General features: G+C 47.8%; 1 protein-coding gene across 3 annotated transcripts in view; it reads left to right on the forward strand.

Moving 5' to 3' along the window:
* The first annotated feature begins 9,791 nt into the window (after positions 1 to 9,791).
* Csrp1 (cysteine and glycine-rich protein 1) overlaps positions 9,792 to 23,332 on the forward strand; it is a 32,167-nt gene continuing 18,626 nt past the window's right edge. For 2 of the 3 annotated variants that reach the window (NR_153810.1, NM_007791.6), the window contains exon 1: positions 18,896 to 19,003. The gene's annotated coding sequence lies outside the window, so the exon portion shown is untranslated. Of the gene's footprint in view, positions 9,923 to 18,895; positions 19,004 to 23,332 lie in introns of those variants that run through there. The other variant, NM_001360782.1, reaches the window with a different exon arrangement.

Raw genomic sequence — 23,332 nt, forward strand, 5'->3', positions numbered from 1 at the left:
GGGCTCAGGGGGTCAGACCATTTGCTGTATGATCACAAAGACCTGAATTTAAACCCCCGGCACCAACATAAAAACAAGCATGGTTACATATGCCTGTGACCTCAGCACTGGGGAGCAGAGACAAGCAGCTCCTGAGAGCTCAGGTCAGTTAGTTTAGCTAAAACAGCAAGCTTAGGTTCAGTGAAAGACTCCATCTCAAGTGAGTAAGGTGGAGAAATGATAAAAAACGACACTCCACGTCTTCTGGCTTCTACGTGTATGCATGTGGGAGCACACACCAATGAGCACATGCATACACATATACACAACAAGGAATATCTTCACCCTCTGTGATTCATTCCGGGTGGTTTTTTTTGTTTGTTTGTTTTGTTTTGTTTTTTGAGACAGGGTTTCTCTGTGTAGCTCTGGCTGTCCTGGAACTCACTCTGTAGACCAGGCTGGCCTCAAACTCAGAAATTCGCCTGCCTCTGCCTCCCAAGTGCTGGGATTAAAGGCGTGCACCACCACGCCTGGCCCGGGTGTTTTTTTATGGGTGTCTTTGAGTGTACAAATTGTTTCCTCTGTGATGTTATTATGATTTTCATCTCTAGAAGTTAATTTTCTCCTTCTTTTTTTCATATTTCAGCAGAGCTTTCTGAAAATACAGACTATGGTCCCGATACCTGCTTCAGCATCTTTGCCGGTCAATTCTGATATGTGCCTGTTCTCTGTTGTTCTCAACTAATTTCTAAGCTCCCTTATAATGTCTTCTCATTTCTTTGCACATGTGGTGGTTTTTTGTGTGGATGCTAGATATTGTACGTCCTACCTTATTGTGTAACCGCTGTTTTGGAACTCTTGTATAAATGCTTGAACTTTGTGTTGGGATATGGCTGCCTCAGGGAATAGCTTTTCTGAGCTGAAGATGAGTTCGCTCAGTCTCGGGTTAGGGTCATCCTGCTGAGGTACCTCCTCCTTCCCTGCTCATGGGTGACTCACAGATTTCCGTTCCTGCTGCTGAGTACAGACAGACTCTGCCCCAGCTCTGCTTTGGCACACGTGGTCCCGTGTTTTCTTCTCCAGCCTCTGAGAGGGCTCTTCCTGCGAGCATGCAGGGTCACACCCTTAACTTTGCAAGCAGTGCCTCTGGAGATCTGATGTGAACTCCAGACAGCATCTCATTCCTGTGCCCTATGAGGTCTGTTTTCTGAGACTCTTGGCTTCTTTTCAACTTAGGAAACGTTCTTCCCTGCTGTGCTGTGGCCTGGAAATCCTTGACAGGCAACCTGAGGTGAGCCAGGACTCCCTCCATTCTTTCTCATTCATCAAAAGTCATTTGGCCTCCTTACCTTATGTGAAGTCTTTAACTTGGCTGGTGTGTGTATTATGTATATGATATGTATGTGCATGTGTATATGCCCGTGCGTGTGTGTGCGTGTGTGTGTGTGTGTGTGTGTGTGTGTGTGTGTGTGTGTGTGTGTGTGTTTAGAGGCCAGAAGTTCTTGCCAGGTGTTTTTTGTCATTGCTCTGGCAAGCACTTTACCCATTAAGCCATCTCTTGAGACCCCAATTTTGGCTTTTGTTGTTATTTTAATTAGGAAAAACTCTGGGTCAGAAGCATAAGTACCTCAAATGAAAGTACCTGATTAGACAAGCCATTTAAGAAATATTCGTTGTTAGTTGGTGGTGCCGTACACCTTTAATCCTAGCACTCAGGAGGCAGGACCAGGGGCAGGGGCAGGGGCAGGGGCAGGGGCAGGGGCAGGGGCTGGGGCTTGGGCTGAAGAGATGGCCCAATGGTTTAGTGCACTTACTGCAGACAACTTGGGTTGGTTCCCAGCACCCACATCCGGCAACACTAGTTCTATATGGCTATAGAACTATAGTGCCTATAACTCTAGTTCCAGGGGACCTGGTGCCCTCTGCCATTTTGGGGGACATCTGCACTCATGTGGTGCACATATACTCAAGGATATACACATTTAAAAGCATTCTTTAGGGCAGGTGGATTGGCATGTGTGTAATTCCTGCACTTGGAAGGATGAGGCAGGAGGACCATAAGTTCAAGGGCAGCCTGAGTTACAGTTGTAATTCATTAAGAAAAAGGCAAACAATTCAATTTAAAGGTAGGTAAAGGATTTTACCAACTGTGAGTCTAGTACTCAGTAGGCAGGCGAATCTCTGTGAGCTCAGTCAACCTGGTCTGTAGAGTGACTTTCAGGCCAACCAGGGCTACATAGGGAGGTCTTGTCTCGATAAATAAATAAACTAACAAATGTAAAGAGTTTCAACACGTTCCTTTGAAGAAGACAAAGATGGTAATAAGCACTTGGAAGGGTGTGCTGCATCATCAGCCACCAGGGAAATACAAACCAACACCTCAGCGAGATACTGGGTCAAGCCCACCAGGATGGCTGTAAGGGCCACGGGTAACAACAGCTGTGGCCAAGGATGGGGAACAAAAGCCTTTAGACTGTGCTATGGGGGATGCAAATGCTGCTGTTGCTTTGGAATGCAGTTTGCCAGTTCCTTAAGGGCTAAACATTAAGAGTTACCATATGACTTTGCTAGTCCACTCACTAAATACCTAAGAGAAATTTAAGTATTTAATGCTCACATACATGGGCACATAACCCTCAACAACAACAACAACAACAACAACAACAACAACAACAACAAACAAAACAAACAAACCCTGTACCTGAACATCCCTGTTCAAAATAGCTAAAGCCCAAAGCCAAACTGAATGTTTAGAACTGATAAGTGAATAAATAATATGTTGCCTATCATGCAACAAGGTTATTTGAAAATACAAAAAGAACACAGTGGGACTGGAGAGATGGCTCAGCAGTTAAGAGCACTGGCTGCTTTTCCAGAAGACCCAGGTTCAATTCCCAGCACCTACATGGCATCTCACAACCATCTCTAACTCCTGTCTTAGGGGATCTGATGTCCTCTCTGTGTCTGTAGGCACCTCACACAGACACATATATGTTGACAACACACACACACACACACACACACACACACACACACACACACACATACATATATTAAAAGCGTGGGGGAGGCCAGAGAGGCACCTCAGTGGTTAAGAGCAGTTGTTGCTCTTGCAGGGAACCTGAGTTTGGTTCCCAGCACACACACGCTGGCTCTCAACCATCTGCAACTCCAGTTCCAGGGGATCTATCACTCCCTCTGACTTCCATGGGCACTGGCTATGGACATGCTATACATACAAATATAAAAGGAAAACACTCATACACATAAAATAAATCTTAAAAAAATTAAAAAAAATAGAACAAAGTACAGAATACTGATGCATTCTATAGCGTGGATCAACGGAAACATGATGAACAGAAGTCCCCAAGGCCACGCTGTACAGTCTGGGCCGAGGGGAGGGGGATGTTCAAAACACCCAAGTGAATAGAAACTTAGCTTAGTGGTTCCCGGGGCTCCGGAGGCTGGGGGCTGAGACTGGGAGTGATAGCCAGAGGGCACGGGGTCTGATCAGCTTGATGAAATGTTCTAAAATATACTACGGGTAGCCGGGCAGTGGTGGCCCATTTCAGTACTTGGGAGGCAGTGGCAGGCAGATCTCTGAGTTCGAGGCCAGCCTGGTCTGCAGAATGAGTTCCAGGACAGCCAGATCTATACAGAGAAACCCTGTCTCAAAAAAGAGAAGAAAGAAGAAGAAGGAGGAGAAGGAGGAGGAGGAGGGGGGCGGAGGGGGGGAGGAGGAGGAGAGACTGTGGTTATAAAACTGTGACTATACAAATGCCCACTAAAAGTCATTAGAGTGTGCTCTTTAAATGGGAAAAGTGTGTGGAGTGTGGAGTATAAGTCTGTAGAGTTGTGGGGGTTTGTTGTTTTGTTTCTGTTTTTAGGGCTATTGTATACCATGTGTCTGTATGGGTGATGATGCAGCATCTACAGTTCTCCTGAAGTGAGGTGACTGGGTCTGATTTGACACATGGCGCAGTGTTTTAAATCATCGGGCTCTTCTCTTCTGTCCTCCACGTCTGCCCCTCCCTCAGACACTGCCTCTGGGCCAAACACTGTTCTAGGCTCTGTGTATCCACTGACCAAGACAGTCCTGTCCTGAAAGCAGCCAACGTCTTGATTCTTCTTGGTGGTTTGTAGCAAAGAGGCCTTTGCTGGGACCACTTGTATGTGTCCCAACCCACAAAGAAGAGACCTAATCTAAAGGCACAAAAGTCTGTCACTCAGACGAACGTGCCTCCGTGCTCACGAGCTACTGAAGAACACCCAGACAGACTAAGATCCCTTAGTTCCTGTGTTGATCCATTTCCTGTCTCTTCTAACACAAGGGCACAGGGTGGGCAAGTCAGAAAGATAAGACATTTTGCAATGTGGTTCTAGAGGTCTGGGTCTGGGGCCCATCTGGCAGCGGCTTCCTGCTGGGCCCTGAGGCAGTACAGAGCATTGGCAGGAGGAAGGCAACAGTTGTGTATGGTTGTTTCTTTTGGATTCTCCTTTTTATAAAGCCACCAGATTTAACTATAGGTACCCCATCCTAATGACCTTATCTGATCCACATCCTATTCCAAAGGCCCCAACTCCAAGTACCAAAGTTGAATGAAATTTCTACTCTATTCCCTCTCCACATTGAGGATCAAATTTCAACTCTCAGAGCCTCACACCCAATCCAGTCCAATCCATAGCAAGTCCCCCTCCTGTCCAGGCAGTGCCACAGAATCTTCATGGAGAAGGGAGGTGTTATCTAGTTAGCTTGTGTCCTGGGTGGGTGGAGACCTTAACTGGCTGAAGCTCACAATGAACACACTCAGCAGGGAGTCAGCAAACACCTCCCTTCATAGACAGCCAGGGACACAGTCCCAGGATTCCTCACCTGCCAGTGCTTTAGTCAGACTCTTGTGTCCTTCCCTATAAGGCTTGCGTTGGCCTGCAGGATCCTGCATCAAAGCCTTGGTTGGTTGACTGTGGTCTGTGAGCACAATCCTTAAGCATTTCAGTACTGCACTGAATTGCCTTCTAACCATAACACTGGGTCTCACCCTTAAGCCAGTCCTTGCTTTTGCTTAATGACAGATCCTAGTTTCTGTTTTACCACAAACTGACAGCTACCTCCAGCTATCATGTACAGTGGTTATTTGTGGGCACACCTTATCTCTCTTGAGACAGTGTAGCTTCTAATTAATGGTGGCTTCCCAGTCTAGCCCTTTTCACCGCCCCCTGCACCCCCTGCTGTGCTTCAAGATACAGCTCCAGGAGGGGCTTTGACAGGACTCATGGAGATGGCCTCTGAAGTGGCTGTTACTCCACTGTCTCAGCCTACTGGTCTAGGCCGTTCATCTCAGCCTCTGGCTGCCCCACTTCAGCGTATGTGTTTTATGAATCTTAGTGAAGATGATAGAGCAATTTCTTCTAAAATCTCATGGTTTTCTCTTGGCAGCAGCCAGTCTATGAAAACTACTTTCTCTCTTAGAACAGGGCCTCTTAAACTTTTTCACCCATGACCCCTTTCTTGCCTGAGAAAGCTTTTTGAACATTTGTGTTTGTGGGGTGTGTGTGTTTATGTATTTGTGTGTGTGTGCTACAGCACTCATGTGGGGCTCAGGGGACAAATTTTGGGAGTCAGTTCTCTCATCTGTACCGGTTGGTTTTGTGTGTCAAGTTGACACAAGCTAGAGTCAGGTGCCTCTCTTGAGGAAACGCCTACATGAAATTCAACTCTAGGGCATTTTCTCAATTAGTGATCAATGGGGGAAGGTCCAGCCCATCATGGGTGGTGTCATCTCTGGGTCGGTAGTCCCGGGTTCTATAAGAAGGCAGGCTGAGCAAGCCAGGGGGAGCAATCCAGTAAGCAGCAGCCCTCCATGGCCTCTGCATCAGCTCCTGCCTCCAGGTTCCTGCTCTGTTTGAGTTCCTGTTCTGACTTCCTTCAATGATGAATAGCAATATGGAAGTGTAGACCACATAAACCCTTTCTCTTGAACTTGCTTTCTGGTCATGGGGTTTCAGTGTAGCAATAGAAACCCTAAGATACCATTTATCACGTGTATTCTGGGGATCTCGTCATCTGCAGGCCCATTGTCTAGAAATGCTTAATAGACCTTAGATATAGAGGTGTATAAATTAGTTATACAAATCAAATGTTTTCTAATAATAAATCATAGAGAAATTAACTTTAAAGTAATACTTTGGCACATGTAACATTTTTGCTATTTATTAAAGATGAAATCCAATGTGCATATAGATGAGATAGGTCTTCACCAAAACAAGTAAATCTTGCCAGGCAGTGGTGGTGCATGCCTTTAATCCCAGCATTTAGGAGGCAGAGGCAGGCAGATTTCTGAGTTCAAGGCTGTAAGACCCCCGAAGCTGGGCCTCCGCTCAAGTCCCGGGATGAGCTGGCCAGCACCCCAGTGACCTGAGAGAAAACCACACCTGATGCAAACTGCAAGAGGTTTTATTATCAGCTAGCTGAGAACAAAGTCCCTCTGCCGTGCAGGGCAGGGGAGTTCGACCCCAAGAGCGGTGACAGTAGGGGTTTTTTAACAGCTAGCTGAGGAGTTAGGAGGAGTTGGGAGGAGTTGGGAAGAGTTGGGAGGAGTTGGGAAGAGTTCTTCTCTTCCTGGTGTCCTTGGTGAAATTTACAAGGCAGGAGTGGGGAGTGAGTTCTTTCTGAATTTTTATCTCCATGTCCTCGGCACAGGAAGGTGGGCATCTCTGGTTGTAAAGTATAGAAACAAAAAGGCTTTTTGCTGGCTATAGAGAACAAAGAGCTTCTTTCTGGCTGTATTTTTAGAGATCAGGGAAAACAAGCTTAGGGAACATCCAGGGGCTTTACCTTCTAGGGAGAAATGCTCTAAGTCGGGGTCCCACAAGGCCAGCCTGGTCTACAGAGTGAGTTCCAGGACAGCCAGGGCTACACAGAGAAACCCTGTCTCAAAAACCAAAACCAGCCAACCAAACAACAACGAACCCCCCCCCTCAAAAAAAAAAAACCACCAAGTAAATCTTGGCTGAATATTTGATGTAAAGAATACTCAGATACTCATGAATACTTTTCAGAGTTGGTTAATGTTTATATTTTCTAGCTCACAATGCTGAGAACTCCACTTCTCAGAAATACACAGTACAAGGCAGCAGACGAATGCATTTTAAAGATGGTTGGAAATTCTGTTCTAACTCCCAGTCAAAATCTATTGAGCACCTTTTAGCAAAACTCAAGCCAGCAATCTAACCAGCAGTTTTAAAAGTCTGACACAAGCAGGGCAGTGGTGGTGCATGCCTTTAATCTCAGCACCTGGGAGGCAGAGGCAGGCGGATTTCTGAGTCTGAGGTCAGCCTGGTCTACAGAGTTGAGTTCCAGGGCAATCATGGCTACACAGAGAAACCCTGTCTTGAAAAACCAGAAAAGAAAAAGTTCAACACAGTACAATGCAAAAATACACTACCTGAAACGTACACGTTGAGTCTTGACATTTCAGTAGTGTGTACAGTAAACACGTAGAAATTCATAACATGGGTGTGGAATCTGAGCCAACCTGTCTCAGGCAGCGTGAGAGATGGCTGTGTTCAGGACCTGGGCTGCAGTGAAGGCACAGTTAGATTGTGGTTATGTATTCAGAAAACTATTAACTGTTGCCAATAGCTTTTACCACCTGTACAGGGTCAGGAACCGAGTTAAGAAGCTGGGTCCTAGCTCATGAATTTCCAGAGGCAACAGCTACAAAGTAACATCTTACTACCTGCAAATTGTATTTTAAAAAATGGTTGCCAAACTTGAGCTCTGCCAGCTCTTCCAAGAAGTCAACTTTCTGTCTCATTTGCTTGGAATGCTGGAAGGTTTCTGAAGGTCTCAAAGCTCGAGGACACCCACAGGCCAACCCAAGGTAGAAAATCCCTCACTGAGACTCTTCTAGGTGATTCCAGTTTGTGTCAACACAGGGGTTCTGGGTAATAGCACTAGCTGAGGTCCCAGCCATGGGAGCAAGGAAGTCCTCATGACCTCATGACAGTTCCAACCACCTATCACCTGATTTTTATAACTGTTTACAACTAGTTACAATCTATGAGACACTCTGAGAAGGAGTATGGAGCAGATTTCAAGAAAGCCTCAGAAACACGGTAGACAGCAATAAAAAGCTGTTACTTTAAAAAATATATGTTATTTTATGTTTAAATCAGCTGTGTGTATATCTGTGTACCAGGCACCCACCTGAAGAGGCTAGAAGGTGTCATTGGATGTCCTGGAACTCCAGATATGGTTATGAGCTGCTGTATGGATGCTGGGATTTGAACTCAGAACCTTTGAAAGAGCAGCCAGTGCTCTTAACCACTGAGCCATCCCTCTAGCCCTGAAGTTATTGTCTTTAAACTATTAAGCTTCGTATGGCTTGGGACCTAGCAACAGATAATCAAAACATGCCATCTCCACATGCCACAAGCCTAACCATACATCCTTCATCCTCCTCCGTCTTTGGAAAGGAAGCCTAGGACTCTGCGTGCTAGGGAAATGTTCTACCATTGACACACACACAGGCCATCAAACTATCCTTTCTAGGCCAGCTCCTAGGCCTGTCTCCCCTCCCCTGCCTTACCCACACTGGGATTCCTGGTGTTCTTCTCCTCTCCACAGGTGAGAAAATAAATACCTCTTCCCAATCATTCTGCCGAGGCGAGTGTCCAACTGCCAGTAAGCACTAAGCAGATAGTAGCTCATTCTTTAAAAATAAGACAAATTATCAATATATTTAAAAGCCTTAATGGGCAGTGGTGGCGCACGCCTTTAATCCTAGCACTTGGGAGGTAGAGGCAGGCAGATTTCTGAGTTCAAGGCCAGCCTGGTCTACAGAGTGAGTTCCAGGACAGCCAGGGCTACACAGAGAAACCCTGTCTCAAAAAAAAACAAAACAAAAACACTAGAAGGCTTATTTGTGCACAGAAAGCAATCTTGCATAAGATTCGTCATTTTGAAGATAAACAGATGCCCAATATTTGAGTGGAAAGGAAAGGCCAGACATGGTGGCACATGCCTTTGATCCCAGGACTCCAGGACAGCCAGGGCTATGTAGAGAGATCTCGGCTCAGAATAAAAAGTGTGGAGGATGAGAAGGAAGACAGATACTATATGACAGAATTGTAAAAAGATTTTGGGAATGGGGAGCCTTTTTTACTTTTTTCTTTTCTTTTCTTTGGGGGGGGGCAGGTCTTTTTGCATAGTTCTGACTGTCCTGAAACTCACTATGTAGACCAGATTGGTTGGCTTCAAACTCTCCAAAATATGCCACCATGCCCAGCCAAGGGGGTAGGCTCAATAAAGATATATAAGATATAAATTTGGGGTTTCTTAGGGTGTGTGGCCAGTTGGACAGGAAAGGGTGAGGCTACGTGTCCTTTTTTAATTCACCAGAAGGTGGCGATCTTACTCCAGGTCCTTGCAAACTCTGGCTTCACTTCCGTTGCCACAGTCCGGAAACCCAAGGGAAACACCTGCACCAGATGAAGCCCCGCCCCAATCTTTCCAACCCCCCAAGCGACCAAGGAGAGTTAAATTCCTGCTTTCCAGAAGCTTCCAGGCTAGCAAACGCCATGCTTCTTGAGTTTGCCTTCCCGGTGAATGGGTTCTGCAAGAGTCATCCGGTTCTTTTTACTCCAGAGCTCAACAAGTACCACCAAGTCAACTCCTATAGAGCAGAAATCTGGGTCTTTTTTTAAAGTCCATTTCAGCACTAAGTACATAAGCCAGGTGACCCTGGAGCAGTGTGGGGAGGGGCACCCTCGACCAAAGAATCAAGATTACAAAGCCAGAAGGAACGAAGGAGAGGGCCGATGACTGGGACTGGCCTACCCAGAAGGGACAAGATGGAGGAGAGAAAAGGCCTCAAGGAAAGGCGTTATCCTGCTGAGCCTGTGACTCACCCTGTGGCCTAGGTCTCCCTGGACAGAGCAGGTCAGTCTCAACACTAAGTAAGTTCACAGACTCCCTGTCCCCGGCTTTGCCCTCCCTCCCAGGCCCTCCTGTCTCCCCTCCCACACCTACTTAGAGAGCCAAGCCTCAGCCTTGCCTATTTTGGACAGAGGCTGTCCAGGGAGTGAGAGGGCCTTGCTGTGCGTGGCTATCAGATCCCTTGGGCCCAGGAAGTGGAGGTCGAAGAGGAGAGGAAGTGGGCACTTAAAAAGCTATCCGGACTGTTTCCCAGTGTCCTTGAGAACCCAACCCGGAGCCATTTCTGTGGACTTCAGCATCACCTCTCCCCTGGAACAGTTTTTGCTCCTTATAGTGTGAACTCCGGCTTTTCCTTCAGACCTGGGTCTTTGGTCGGGCTTCTCTGGGTCAGCATTTTATTTTATTTTTTTCCACCTGGATTCCCCCTTTCTTGTCTCTAACCACCAAGTGTAACTTTCCATTGATTACATGTGGCCTTTTCTGGCCTTTCTGCTCAATATTGCTGTGGTCTTGGTACCACTGGAAAATCTGTGTGCTGGAAGTTTGAAAGGGGCTGGGACTTTTACCAAGTGAAAGCTAGTGGGACTCACTGAGTTATAATTGCCCTCTGGAAGGGATTCATGTGGGCCATGGGTGGGTTTGGTGGCTTAAGTTGTTATAAAAGAACAAGCTTTGAGTTTGAGGCTAGCCTTGTCTACATAGCAAGTAGATATGGATCCTACACATTTAGACCCTAGCTTAAAAAGCCAACCAACCAACCAACCAACCAACCAACCAACCGCCCTATCATAGCCTCTGCCTCTCTGCTCCTCTCTTGCTGAGTGGCCTCTCTCTCATGTACAGCGACTCCTGCCATGAGATACCGGTTACTGTGAGGCTTTTACCAGAAGCCACCCTGGTGCTGACACAGCATAAGAAGGCTGGTAATCTGAGCCATGGAGGAGCCCCTTACCTTGGAATCTAGGCTGAAGCTCTGGTCAGCTAAGAGCCTGAGCAGAGAACATTGCTGTGGCAGGATCTGGCACAGAGACAAAAATCATCTCATACAGAGAAGCTGCATCAAAACCGCAGCAAGTCATCCTTAAGGCCAGAGACCGTGTGTCCCTCCGGTGCCTATGGCCTTACCCTTTCCACAGATAATTACTTGCAGGGAGTCACAAATCAGACTAAATCTTAGTTACAGTAAAAGCATCTTTACCTGCCCAGTGACCCAGTGACCCTGTGACCCTGTGACCCTGTGACCTGGTGCATAGGAAGAACCCTATGATCTCATCTTAGTTTCTTAGCAACTTCAGAAGCTGCCAGAAACAGTACATGTGGCTACTGTAAAAACATCTCAGTGCGACTCTCTTTGAGAAAGCGTAGTTTACCACGTGTGTCTTCTCTGGCACCCTTCCTTCTATTGGCCTGTTTTGAAATCTGTTAAAAAAATATCTTCTTGACAGACTTCAGTTCTGCTTCATCCTGGCTCCTCCTGGGATTCTTTTCTGTGGCAAAACCGATGATCCAGAATTACCTGAATAGAAGTCCCTAAAAGAGGAGGGGCTGCCTCAGCCTGCTGCTGGAAGTTCTGGGCCTTATCTCTTGTATTGCTACTGATAGTTCCACGCTTTTGGATATCCAGAGCTAAGAGCTAGAGAAACCTCTTTTCCTTATAAAGCATCCAGACTCAGATATTTTGTTATAGCAACAGAATATGGATAAAGATAGCTAACAGGCTCAGCAAAGCTTGTAAATCCTGAGAGATTCTAGGAATCTTCCTTGGGAAACACAAACACAGAGGCTGAGGAATACAGGTCCGAAATGTTGGGCCCCAGCCCACACCTCCCCGCTGCCTTGATTTATCCCAGCATAAAATAGATTATTATGGTAGAATAGTGCCAGAGCCGAGAACAGTGTGTGTGTGTGTGTGTGTGTGTGTGTGTGTGTGTGTGTGTGTGTGTTTGCACGAGTGTGTGAGTATATGTATTTGTGTGTGGGACAGGTGTGAATATGTACATGTGCATGTATGCGGGCACTTATGTGGAGGCCAGAGGTCAGTGTTAGGTGTTTTTCTCTATCAGTTTCTGCATTATTTTTTGGGAAGTGGCCTCCCAATGAACCTGAAGCTCATCCAGCTTCAGGTTCCTGCAGCTAGACAGACTGCAGTAAGCTCTGAGGAAGCACTGTCCCTGACTTCCCCTCCCCAGTGCTGGGGTTTCCAGTGCACACCAACACATTCCACTTCCACATAGGCTCTAGAGATCCAAACCCAGGGTCTTGTCTTTCAGTGACAAGCACTCTATCCCCCGTGTCATGTCCCCAGTCACTAGAACCTTAAACATCACCTACGTGTGTCAGGTGACCTACTCATGTTCCCAGAGGCCCGTCCGTGGTGGCTCACCATGGATGCGACACAATAAACCTTACACGTGCCCAAGAACATCCGCTTCTTGTCATGAGTAATCCCGGCACTTTGGAGGTGAAGGCGGGAGAATCAGGAGTTCAGGACCAACCTTAGCCATGTGTGTCACAGCTCATGTGTGTGTCACAGCTCATGTATGTATTACAGCTCGTGTGTGTGGGGGGGGGGTAGGGGCTGTAGGGGGACACCTTCCAGAAATGGCTCCTCTGTTTCTGCCATATGGATTCCAGGGTTTAAATTCAGGTCCACAAGCCCTGGTGGCAAGTTCCTCTATCTTTTGAACTGTTTTGTTGGCTCAAAAACATAACTTAAAAATTATATTTTTATTCATACAAACAAAGTAAAGGAGGATGGAGACGTTAAGCAAACTTTTTATAATAAAACAAAAAGCTTTAAGGCCATGGGAAGGTGTTGGGGTCCCCTCTCCACTGCCAGGCCTGCCTTGCTGGGGACTTTGAGAATGTAGTGGTGGTTTGGCCTCTTGTTTTATGCAGGAGGAGAGCTGGTAGCTAGTGCACGGTCTCACAGCCACTGAGACAATTACCCCTCCAGACTCTTCCCTCAGTCTTCCCTCAGTCACTCACTGCCTGTGAGAACAAAGAAGGCAGGTGTGTAGAGACCTGTCACTCAGTGGGTGCTCCACCATGAGCACTGTCCTTATCAGGGTTGTTAATGATTGACAGAGCTGAGATGCAAACTCCCAGTTTGAAGTTGGAGGTTTGGTTTTTGTTTTGGCTGTTTCCCTTCCTTCCTTCCTTCCTTCCTTCCTTCCTTCCTTCCTTCCTTCCTTCCTTCCTTCCTTCCTTCCTTCCTCCCTCCCTCCCTCCCTCCCTCCCTCCCTCCCTCCCTCCCTCCCTCCCTCCCTCCCTTTCTTCCTTTCCTTCATTTATTAATTTTTCTTTTGGTTGTTTGTTCATTGTTGTTGGGCTTTCATGTAGCCCAGGCTAGCCTTGTATAGCCAAGGATAGCCTTGAACTTCTGATACTCCATGTTAGAGTAAATATTGAACAAATCCCTCCAGACCCTGACCAAGATGCTCTGTTGAAACTCCAGCCCTTTCCCCTTGCTGTCATGGCTTAACTCAACCACCCACCATCACCCACATCCTGGTAGCCAGATCAAGGCAGCTTCTAAAGATAAAATAGCCTTGTTTGGACAGACAACCCCAGGAGGGAGAACCTAGGGATTGATTCATAGCTTTCTGAAGCTGCACTAACTTCCTATTCTCTGAACACCCTATAGAAGACCCTATATAAACTGGAGGTATCCCTTCCCTGTTGGCAGACACTTCCCCACTGTATCTGCCCCTTGCTGTTTGAAGTAAACAGCCCAGTGTGCTGAGGTCAGGCTGGTCTCTCTCTTTAAGCCGCCTCAGAAATACAACAAACGCTCCTTGCTTCCACCTCCTGAATGCTCAGGTCAGAGGCATGTGATAGCATGCCTGGTTTTATGCAATGCTGGGGATTGAACTTGGGGCTTCCTGTGTGTTAAGCCAGCACTTTACTAACCGAGCTATATCCTTAGCTCTAAGGCAGGGGGCGAGGCAGGGGGGGCTTTGAAGTCAAGGTGAATCTGGTGTTCTCACAGGCTTTTTTTTTTTAAATTCCTTGGGGTTCCTTTAAGTTCTAAAGTGACTCTGTTGTCCCCTGAGAAGCATGAAAACTGCCACTTGTCTGGTGAGGTACAGTTCAAACCTAGCAGCAGGGCCTTGCCTCCAGAACCATTGTGCCTCCCAGATTGGTGTCCTTAGCACTACAATACCCTCAGGCTGGATGAGTCACACATTTGAGTGTCTCTGGGAACCGGTGGAGGAACCTTAAATGGCTTTGGTAGTGAAGGGACGAATACCCTTGTTTATGAGATGTCACACCCTGGTGATCTTACCTTTTTGGGGGCAGGGGCGTGGCTGGAACAGGCTATGTAGATCAGGCTAGCCCTGAGCTCACAGAGATCTGCCTGCCCCTGCCTCCTGGGTGCTGAAACAAAAGACTGGACCAGACCTTACTTTTCCTGATCTTTCCACTCATTTTCTTCTCCTGGAGGCTCCGTGCTTCCCAAGTCTCTTCTAAGGCATCATGAAGATGAGAACCTGGTATGTGTCATGATCTGCCCTGCCCCCAACCTTCTGACCTCCACATCATGGCTGTTATCCCAGATCTTTGATGACTCCTTTGTAGTTTCCTTTGCAGGCTCTCAGCCACTCTCAAATGGCAGTGTCCCTTGGGCTTCTGGGCCTGCTCTTCTTCCCAAATTCTCTCCAGACTGACAACCCCACATCTCTACCTTCAGCCCCGGTCCGTCTTTGGCTCCGTGTAGAACTGCCCACTAGATGTCCCCAGGCACTTCAATCCAATGAAACTGAGGTCACCTCTCCCTTCACCTGTGTGTGTCGAGCCTCCTCTGTAGCACCCAGCAGAGACCATCTGGCTACCATGTCTGGTCACGTCATCTGTAGGTGTGGGTACGGCTGCCTGGATGGAGCCAGACTGGGCACAGTTAAATAGGACCAGTATCACCAAGGACCAGTCCCTCCACCCTAAGGAAATGTAGACATAGGTGTCACCCCAAGTATTGACGATGCTTTCTGGACTGTGATTTCCACGTGAAGCTCACACTTGTTTGCAGGGCTTATACAACAACGTTATCTTTGACTCAACTCATTCTCAAGGCTTTCTTTTTTTTTTCTTTTTTCTTTTCTTTCTTTCTTTTTTTTTTTTTTTTTTTTTTTTTTGGTTTTTCAAGACAGGGTTTCTCTGTATAGCCCTGGCTGTCCTGGAACTCACTTTGTAGACCAGGCTGGCCTTGAACCCAGAAGTCCACCTGCCTCTGCCTCCCGAGTGCTGGGATTAAAGACATTCGCCACCACGCCTGGCTTCTCAAGATGTTTCTTATCTGTTAGTGAGCTCTCTCTACGTCTAAGCCCACACAGATGGCAGTATGCAAGGAGATCAATATAACCACATGTGTGAGAAAACAGAAGAAAAAGGGCCTGTTTAACTTCCCTTACCTCCATCCAACTATCTGCATAGTTGTCTTTCTAAGCTGTGTATATAGACACATGGCCTTTGCATGGATAATATGGTGACCATACCTGCGAGTTTAGATGACACACTGGACAGCGATCTATTGCCAAGGTGTTTTCAGATGCACGGAGAACTAGGTGTGTAAAGACACCTTTAATCCCAGCACTCGGGAGGCAGAGGCAGGCAGATCTCTGTGAGTTTGAGACCAGTCTACAAATCAAGTTCCAGGACAGCCATGACTGTTATACAGAGAAACCCTGTCTCAAAAAACCAAAAACCAAAAACCAAACCAACCAAACAAAGAACCACTGAGAGAAATATAAGTTCGGCAGCCGTTTCTGTTTTTCTTTCCCTGGCTCATCCTAAGATCTTTTCACAGAACAGATCGGTATGCCCCCACAGGGAGATCTATCAGCAGAGCCACTGGGGACAAACCCAGACCAAAGAAGGAAATGCAGGCGTTTGCTCTCTTGTAGTCTTGGGCAGAGATCCAAGGCTTGTCTCTTCCGGATATTGAGTACTGATGCTTCAGGGGAACCCCAGCCGTAGGAGTGACGTCTCTGGGCCTTGAGCCCATGGTCTCTAAAGCTAACTGTAGTTCCTCAATTTAACATACCTGTCCAAGTATAAGAAAGACCAAGGATCCTCCTGGTTTCTCCTCTTAGTCTTGAATACATCAGACAGGGATAGCTATGTCTTCTCCAAATGCTGTTGGATGCTTACAGACATCCCGGGTTTGGAGAGTGTCCTAGTTTGGGTTTTTATTGTTGTTGTTGTTGCTATGATAAACATCATGATCAAAAGCAACTTGAGGAGGAAAAGGTTTATTTAGCTTCTACTCCCAGGGAACATTCTATCATAGAGGGAAGGCAGGGCAGGAACTTGGTCAAAAACCACGGAAAAGTGCTAATTGATGTTGGGTTCATGCCCAGCTAACTTAATTAATTAATTAATTAATTAATTAATTAATTAATTAATTACTGTTTTTCAAGGCAGGGTTTCTCTGTGTAGCCTTGGCTATCCTGGAACTCACTCTGTAGACCAGGCTGGCCTCCAACTCAGAGACCTATCTGCTTCTACTGGAATGAAAGGTATGTACCACCACGCCTGGCTCAGCTATCTTTTAAAATACAGCTGGGCTGCCCTGGATAGGCTAGACCTTCCTAACCAATCAACTATTAGCAGGGAAGAAAAGTCCACAGACATACTCACAGACCAGTCAGATGGAAAGGATTCTTGACTTGGGTTCCCTCGCCCCAGGTAACTCTGGGTCGTTGACAACCAAAATTTACCAGGACAGTAGGGCTCTCTTGAATGGTGAGTTGAGCTAAATGGGTAGACGTGACTTATGGGAGAAAGAAAAACAAAATCAAAAACAAAAAAACAGGCCAGATAAATGTCTCATCTTCTGAATCATGAGATGCTTAGCTTTATTCCTGGAAGAGAGTAAATTCAACAACCCAGCTCTATCCCTGACTTGTCTCTCTTTATTTATAAAACTGGGGAATGACGTCAGAACTGGGGGATGAAGCTGTATACATACTAGCATGTGTTCTACCCCTGAGCTATATCCACGGCTTACTTTTGATTTTGTATTTGAATTTTATTCATTCATTCATTCACACACACACACTCTCTCTCTCTCTCTCTCTCTCTCTCTGTGTGTGTGTGTGTGTGTGTGTGTGTGTGTGTGTGTGTGTGCTTGTGTGCGTGGTGTTAGCAGTTGGTTAGGTAGGCATTCACAAGCCAGCTGTGTGAGCGGAGGTCACTTTTGGGAGTTGGCTCATTCCTTCTCCTGTGGGTTTTGCACAGCAAGCTCCCTTACTTGCTGAGCCAATTCACTGGCCCTTTTTGTTTTGAGTCAAGGCTTCGCTAAGTCCACAGACTGGCCTTTCAATAGCTCTGTAGCTCAGGCAGGTCTTGAGCTTGTGTTCTTGTCTCAGCTTCCAGAAGAGCTGGGATTGCAAGTCTAGTGCCACAGAATCAAGCCCCAGGGCTTTAAAGGAAGCCCACGAGGGTCTGAGCCCTGGAAGAGTGAAGGAGATAGCAAGCTGTACCTAGAGATACTTTTGAGATGGCCGCCTAACACATGTGACTGTTCCCCAATGAACATAGCACGCATCTCCTCTGCGAAAAGTGTGGCAGGCAGGAGAGGTCCAAACAGGCAAATCCACACAGCATGTGACATCATGCTGCAATTTGAGTGTGGCTTAGTTCCTGACACTGCCTGTGCTTGGTGAGAATAATGTAATTCAGCCAGCAATGATAATAATGATCCAACCTGCAGTGATGACGGCAGTCCTCAAGTCCTTTTGATCTTGTAATAGTAAAGAATAATGATGGTGGGAACTAGCTCTTTTAATCTTAACGTCACAGGGAAAACTCTGAGTTCAAGGCCATTCTGGTCTACATAGTGAGTTCCAGGCCAGCCAGGGATACACAGTGAGCCTCTGTCTCAAACAAAATAAAAACAAAAACAACTTTACAGAACACAACAAATAACAGTAATTATCCTATGAAATAGAAGAGGGCCTCCTTTGAGGCTCTAACACTCCCACCCATAGCCCCTGTTACTAGGAACATAGTTTTCCTTGCAGATTCTTCACTTCGTTAGGTCCCAAGGAAAGTGTTGTGCTTCTTGCTTGGAGCTGTTTGTACCCATAGTGAAAATGGGCTGGGCTGGAGACATGGCTCAGTGGTTAAGAGCACAGACTGCTCTTCCAGATGCCCTCTTCTGGTGTGTCTAAAGACAGCGACAATGTATCCACATACATGGAATAAATTAAAAAGAAGGAAAGAAAGAAAGTGGGCCTTCCGTTTTAAGTCCCAGGGGCATCAGTTCACCTCTAGGATTGGATTTCTGGACAGGCTGCTCTGCGGACTGGGAGCAGGTGGGCCCAGTAACACATATTGTTAATCACCCCAGAGGCAGTTTTCAGTGGCTTGAGACTGTGTTTGTCATTCTGTAGGTTAGCCCAGAGGAAGATCCACTCAGGAGCGGTAGAATGATCTCTTGTGGGTGGCAGGGAGATGGGGAAAGCAGAGGGACAAGAGCCCCTGGAGGAGGGCAGCTAGGCTAAGTGCTCCCGGGTGTTATAGTATCTCATCCCCCATCACATCTCGGTGGCACATAGCCCTTTTACTGATGAACCTAAAGCCAGCTGTCTGGCAGAAGTAAGTCACAGGAAGTGGGGCCTTGCTTGTCTTATTCTGGAGTGCAAGTTAGTCCCCTTAACATTGTGCCATCGGAACCCGAAAATTTAAGGACCTTCACTCTCTTCCCTAGGGGGCCCAAGTTTATCTTTAGTCTGATCTCACAGTTAGGTCTCCGCTTTCCCACATGGCAGACCAGGAACCTCTTAACCCCATCCCTCACCTCTGTGTAAAGATTTGCCCCCAGAGATCGCCATAGGGTGCAAAGAGAAGTCACGGCTGGGGCGGCAGCCACGCCCGGGCTCCCGACCCTAGGTTTTGGATGGGGGAGGGGACAGCTTCTCCGTGACATCAGCCCTGTTGTGGTGCAGTGTGCAAAGCCTACTGGTTGGCGTGGCGCGGGAAACGCCTTCCGGAGGGGGAAACAAAACGGCGCGCACTCCGGCGCAGCCAGTCACCGCTTCCCTGAGAGCTGTCGCCCGTGCGCCTCCCAGCAGCTGCCAGGTGAGTGTTACCCCGGGTGGTCCGCCTCGGGTCCCCGCAACTGCCGGAGCGCCTGGGTCGCACCCTGCGCCTATTGGTTTTTCCGGTCCTGTCGCAGCCCTGTCGCTTGCAAGAAAAGTTTGTAGGAAGAGTGATCCCAAGAGGGAGGTGGTGGGAAGTGGCTAGAGTTAGCTCGGCAGTGTTTCCCTTTCCTGAAAACTCTGGGTCCCTCCCCATCCCGGGGCTTCCAGGGCAGCTGACTTTCGCGTGCTCTAGACCCAGGGTGACCCTGCCCCCCACCGCCTGCAGGTCCTACAGAACAATCAGCGATTCTGTGGGCCACTGACACTCATTGTAAAGCTGAGGGATGAGGACATCCGTGCCACCCCTTTCCTCTCTCTCTTTTCCTGAGAGAAAGTGCCCGCGAGTGTGTGTGTGTGTGTGTGTGTGTGTGTGTGTGTGTGTGTGTGCATCTGGCTTGGTAGCCCCAGAGTGCAGGTATGAGTTTTCTTTTTTCCTGAAAGAACCAGATGGAAAAGAAAGTCTTGGTGGCAGGTGAGGACTACTGAGATCTCAAAGAGCCAGCAGGGGAGTAGAAAGGGCCTGAGAGCGAGTTGCAGTGTCAGCCAACAAGCTGTTATCTATCTGACAGGTGTTTCATCCAAGTGGCACAGGTCTGGGTCTATTCTGCATGTGCTGCTGTGATCCGTCAGAGCAAGGGTCTAGACTGGGAGCAAGTACTTGATGTCAGGACCATCCCACCCACTTGTCCCACCCACTTCTTACCTCCTGTGGTGCATGAATGGACGGGCCTCCCCACCTTGACAGGACACTGTAATGGGACACCATCACTGCATGCAAGCGGTTCACTTGCCTTTGGTGGGACATTTATCATGAGACTCTGGAATCTTGGTGACAGGGTTTCTGAAAGGCAAGCAGACTGAGTTTTGACTCAGATTTGACACTTAATACACGGATGACCTCGAACAAGTGACACAGCTCAGTTTTCTTCTGGGCCAGTACTTTTTGGAGCACATATTACACACACACACACACACACACACACACACACACACACACACACACACACACACCCTGGCATCCTGCAGAAGCTCAGAGGACTGGGGCTGTTAGTACAGTTGTCTCTGAGCTAGGTTGGGGATTTCCTTCAGGACTGGGCCCTAGGGCTTCCTCCCTGCCTTCTGATCCTCTCACCAGGCCTCTGCTTAGGAAGCCAGGCCTCTGTGTTGGGGAGAGGCTGGTCTGGGCACTGCCTAAGCCTCATTGGAGAATCCAGCTTGTCACTGCACAGAGAGACCCTTTGCCTTGGCAAGGATATCCGGGGTGGGACGGTCTGTCAGGGAAGTAAGTTTATCCTGCAGAGGGTGTGGTGTTGGCCTGAGGAGGTAGAGAGGAGAGCCATGCCCAAGGCTCAAATGCCGAGGGATTTGGGAGATTGTAGGAGAGAAACTGAAGGGCAGGTCTCCTGCTCTGTGATTACCTGCAGAGAAAATGTGAAAAAGCTGCCTCTGGCCTGCCCTAGCACCGGTCCAGGTGTTGTCTTTTGTAATTCACAGACTCCAGAACCAGTCTAGTCCTTCCTGGGTCAGAGTTGCAGGCTGAGAGGGTAATGTTTGCACTCGATCCATGGTAAATCAACACTGGGTGATTGAAGGTGGCTATGGTGGCACGTGACTGTAATCTGGCACTTGGGAGATGGTGGTGGGAGGATCACAAATTGGAGTCTAGCCTGAGCTAATATCTTAAAAAAAAAAAAAAGACAACAACCAGTCAAGAATCGAACACTGAGTGGATGAGTGGAGTCGTAAATAATCACCAACCTGTTTTTCCATGACTTCAGTGTTTACAGGTTTTTATTCACTGTGGGTCTCCTGGTGGAGAAAGCGAGTTGGGGAAGAAGTCTTCTGGTGAGCCCCAAGGTTCATTTATGCAAGCAGGGCTCACTGGGCAAGGTTGACTTGCTAGAAGCCTGAAGGAGGCATGGATTAAGTCCAAAGAGATGTTAGCGACAAAAAGCCCCCACCCCACCCATTCAGTTGTTTGGCATTAAGCAGGCACATTGGCAAATCCTTAGAGGCACCAGACTGATTTCGATGGCCTTTCCAAACGATTATATATAGTAAGCAAGTGCTGTGCTTGCTGCGTGCCAGGTGGGGCTCAATCCTCCACCTGTGTTGTCTATTCTGAGGAAGGGGCTGACGTTGGCTGTTGGTACAGATGAAGCCACTCAGCAGTGATAAGGAATAAGACAGCAACTGGTCCCAAGGAGCTGTTCAAACACAAGCCTTCTGCTCCCACAACCCGCCTGCGGGTTTTTCTTTGCTCCTTCACACTTCCGCATTCCAGGTCACCTAAGGAAATGGAGTCATTACTGAAGACCACTCTGTGGTGACTTGATATGTAAAAGCAGATAGGGCTTCTATGGGTTTAACGTGGAAGGGGTCATCTTTAGATTGCCTGACTTCCAGGTTTCCAATCTGCTAGGTGGCTGAGGGTCCAGGGAGTCCCACGAGTCACTTTCCAGGCTTACTTTCGTGCCCCCTGATATGTGTCTGTGTTTTGGAGTCATGTTTTCAGGAAAGAAAAAAAAGAATCCTGGAAAAGAGGCAGCCAGCGTGGGGGCCCTCTGTAAGAGCTGTTGCTTGAGGAACCAGAGGTAGCCTGAGTCCTGCCAGGAGCTCACCTACTGTTTCCAGTTGTTAGGATTGTATATGGTAATGACATGGCTTGGACTACGTCGCTCCCCAGGAATTTGTCTGACGTCAGTGTGGAGTAATTCCCATGTATGGTAAAGTGTGTAAATACGAGGCAGCTAGTGTTTCCAGACTCTGGTATTTCCAGAGCTGTCCAAAGCTGTGCCTGAGGAAGAAATAGAAGGCTCACAGCTGCAGTGCAGCCCAGCCGGCAAGCTGGTCCTCACCCCAGGGGGTCTGGGTGTTCTTCATGTGACGGGAGGGGGGGGGACCTACATGAGCTGAGTCTCTCTGAGATGTCAGCTGCGAGCAATGTATTTACAAGGCGAAGGCTCTCCGTTGTTTTCTCTCTTTTAAAAATTCATCAGAATCATTCAGACTTTTCTGTCCAACACAGGGCACAAACAGCTGGCTCTGCTCTCAACGTCATTCCAGACAAAGAGCGGATTCAATTTGATCATAACTTAATTATAAGGTTTCTTGTACTCATTTAGAAATACTTAAGGAAGTCTAGGGCTGGATGTGGCCCAGCTGTAGAGTCTGCATTTAGTCATGGGTCCCTGTTTCCATCTGCACACATGGTAATCAGATTTCTGAACTCCAAAGGTAGAGAGCTGGGGATGGGGAGTGGGGGTTCTGGAGGTGGGGGGTGGGAGAGCAAGATCTTAGTTACAGTCAAGTTCTGGGGGACATGGGACCTGGAGTAGTGACAGCTCAGGGAGGTCTGACTGACTTCTCAGAGGGGAACCACATGTGAAGGGCTAATAGTCCTGTAAAGCTGAGACTGAGCTCATTTTTTGGGGGTGCCTCTCTTCTACCAGGGACCTTTATCTTCAGGGTAGGTCTGCTTCTTGGGTACTCAGGCGTCACACCAAAGATTCAGGCTTCATGGGCTCTGAACTTGTGCCACCTTCCCTCTGACTCTGTCCTGGCTGCTCTCTGGGCATAGGGGCGTGGAGGCAGAGACAGCCACAGGGCTGGAAAGGTTGACGACACTTTTGTCTACCTGGCAGGTTCCAGAGAGCTCAGAGAACTTCTAGCAGCTCAGTTCTACCCAGATAAATACCTAACAGGTCTCTACCAGACCAAGAAGGCGGGGACTTGAGCCCTGAGCCTGTCAAGCCCTCTTTCACTGGAGGGAACAGGGATTATGGAGTGTGGGGATGGGGTTTTTCCACTGGAGAAGATGTGAGGTGGCTTGTCAAGTGTTTGACGGGGCAGGCTCTTCTTGGGCACAGGTGGCTGGCAGGCTTAGAACCCAGGTGGTTCTTTTGACCTGAAACATGACCGACTGAATCCATCCATCACCTCTGTCAGGTTTAGAATGCATGTGAGAGTCTATGCCTCGTACCTACACCAGGCCCACCCGCTCCTCTACTGCTATAAAGGTCACCATCTTACATCCTTTTAAGACTGAGCCTCTGTATAGCCGGGCATGAGCCGATTGGCTGAACAGCAGGCTTGAGTTCGTCTGTCTAAGGAGGGGGGGCCATTGCCTTCCAGCCTCTACTTAGCCCTGAGGAGCTTGACATTTCAAGTAAACGGCTGATGGGACGTACCCAGCCATTCGATAGAAAATTCAGATTTTATTCTCTTTTGGGATTATCAAGACAGTTAACTAGGACGAACAGAACAA

The sequence above is a fragment of the Mus musculus genome, chromosome 1 (assembly GCF_000001635.26).
Source record: "Mus musculus strain C57BL/6J chromosome 1, GRCm38.p6 C57BL/6J".
NCBI lineage: Eukaryota > Metazoa > Chordata > Mammalia > Rodentia > Muridae > Mus > Mus musculus.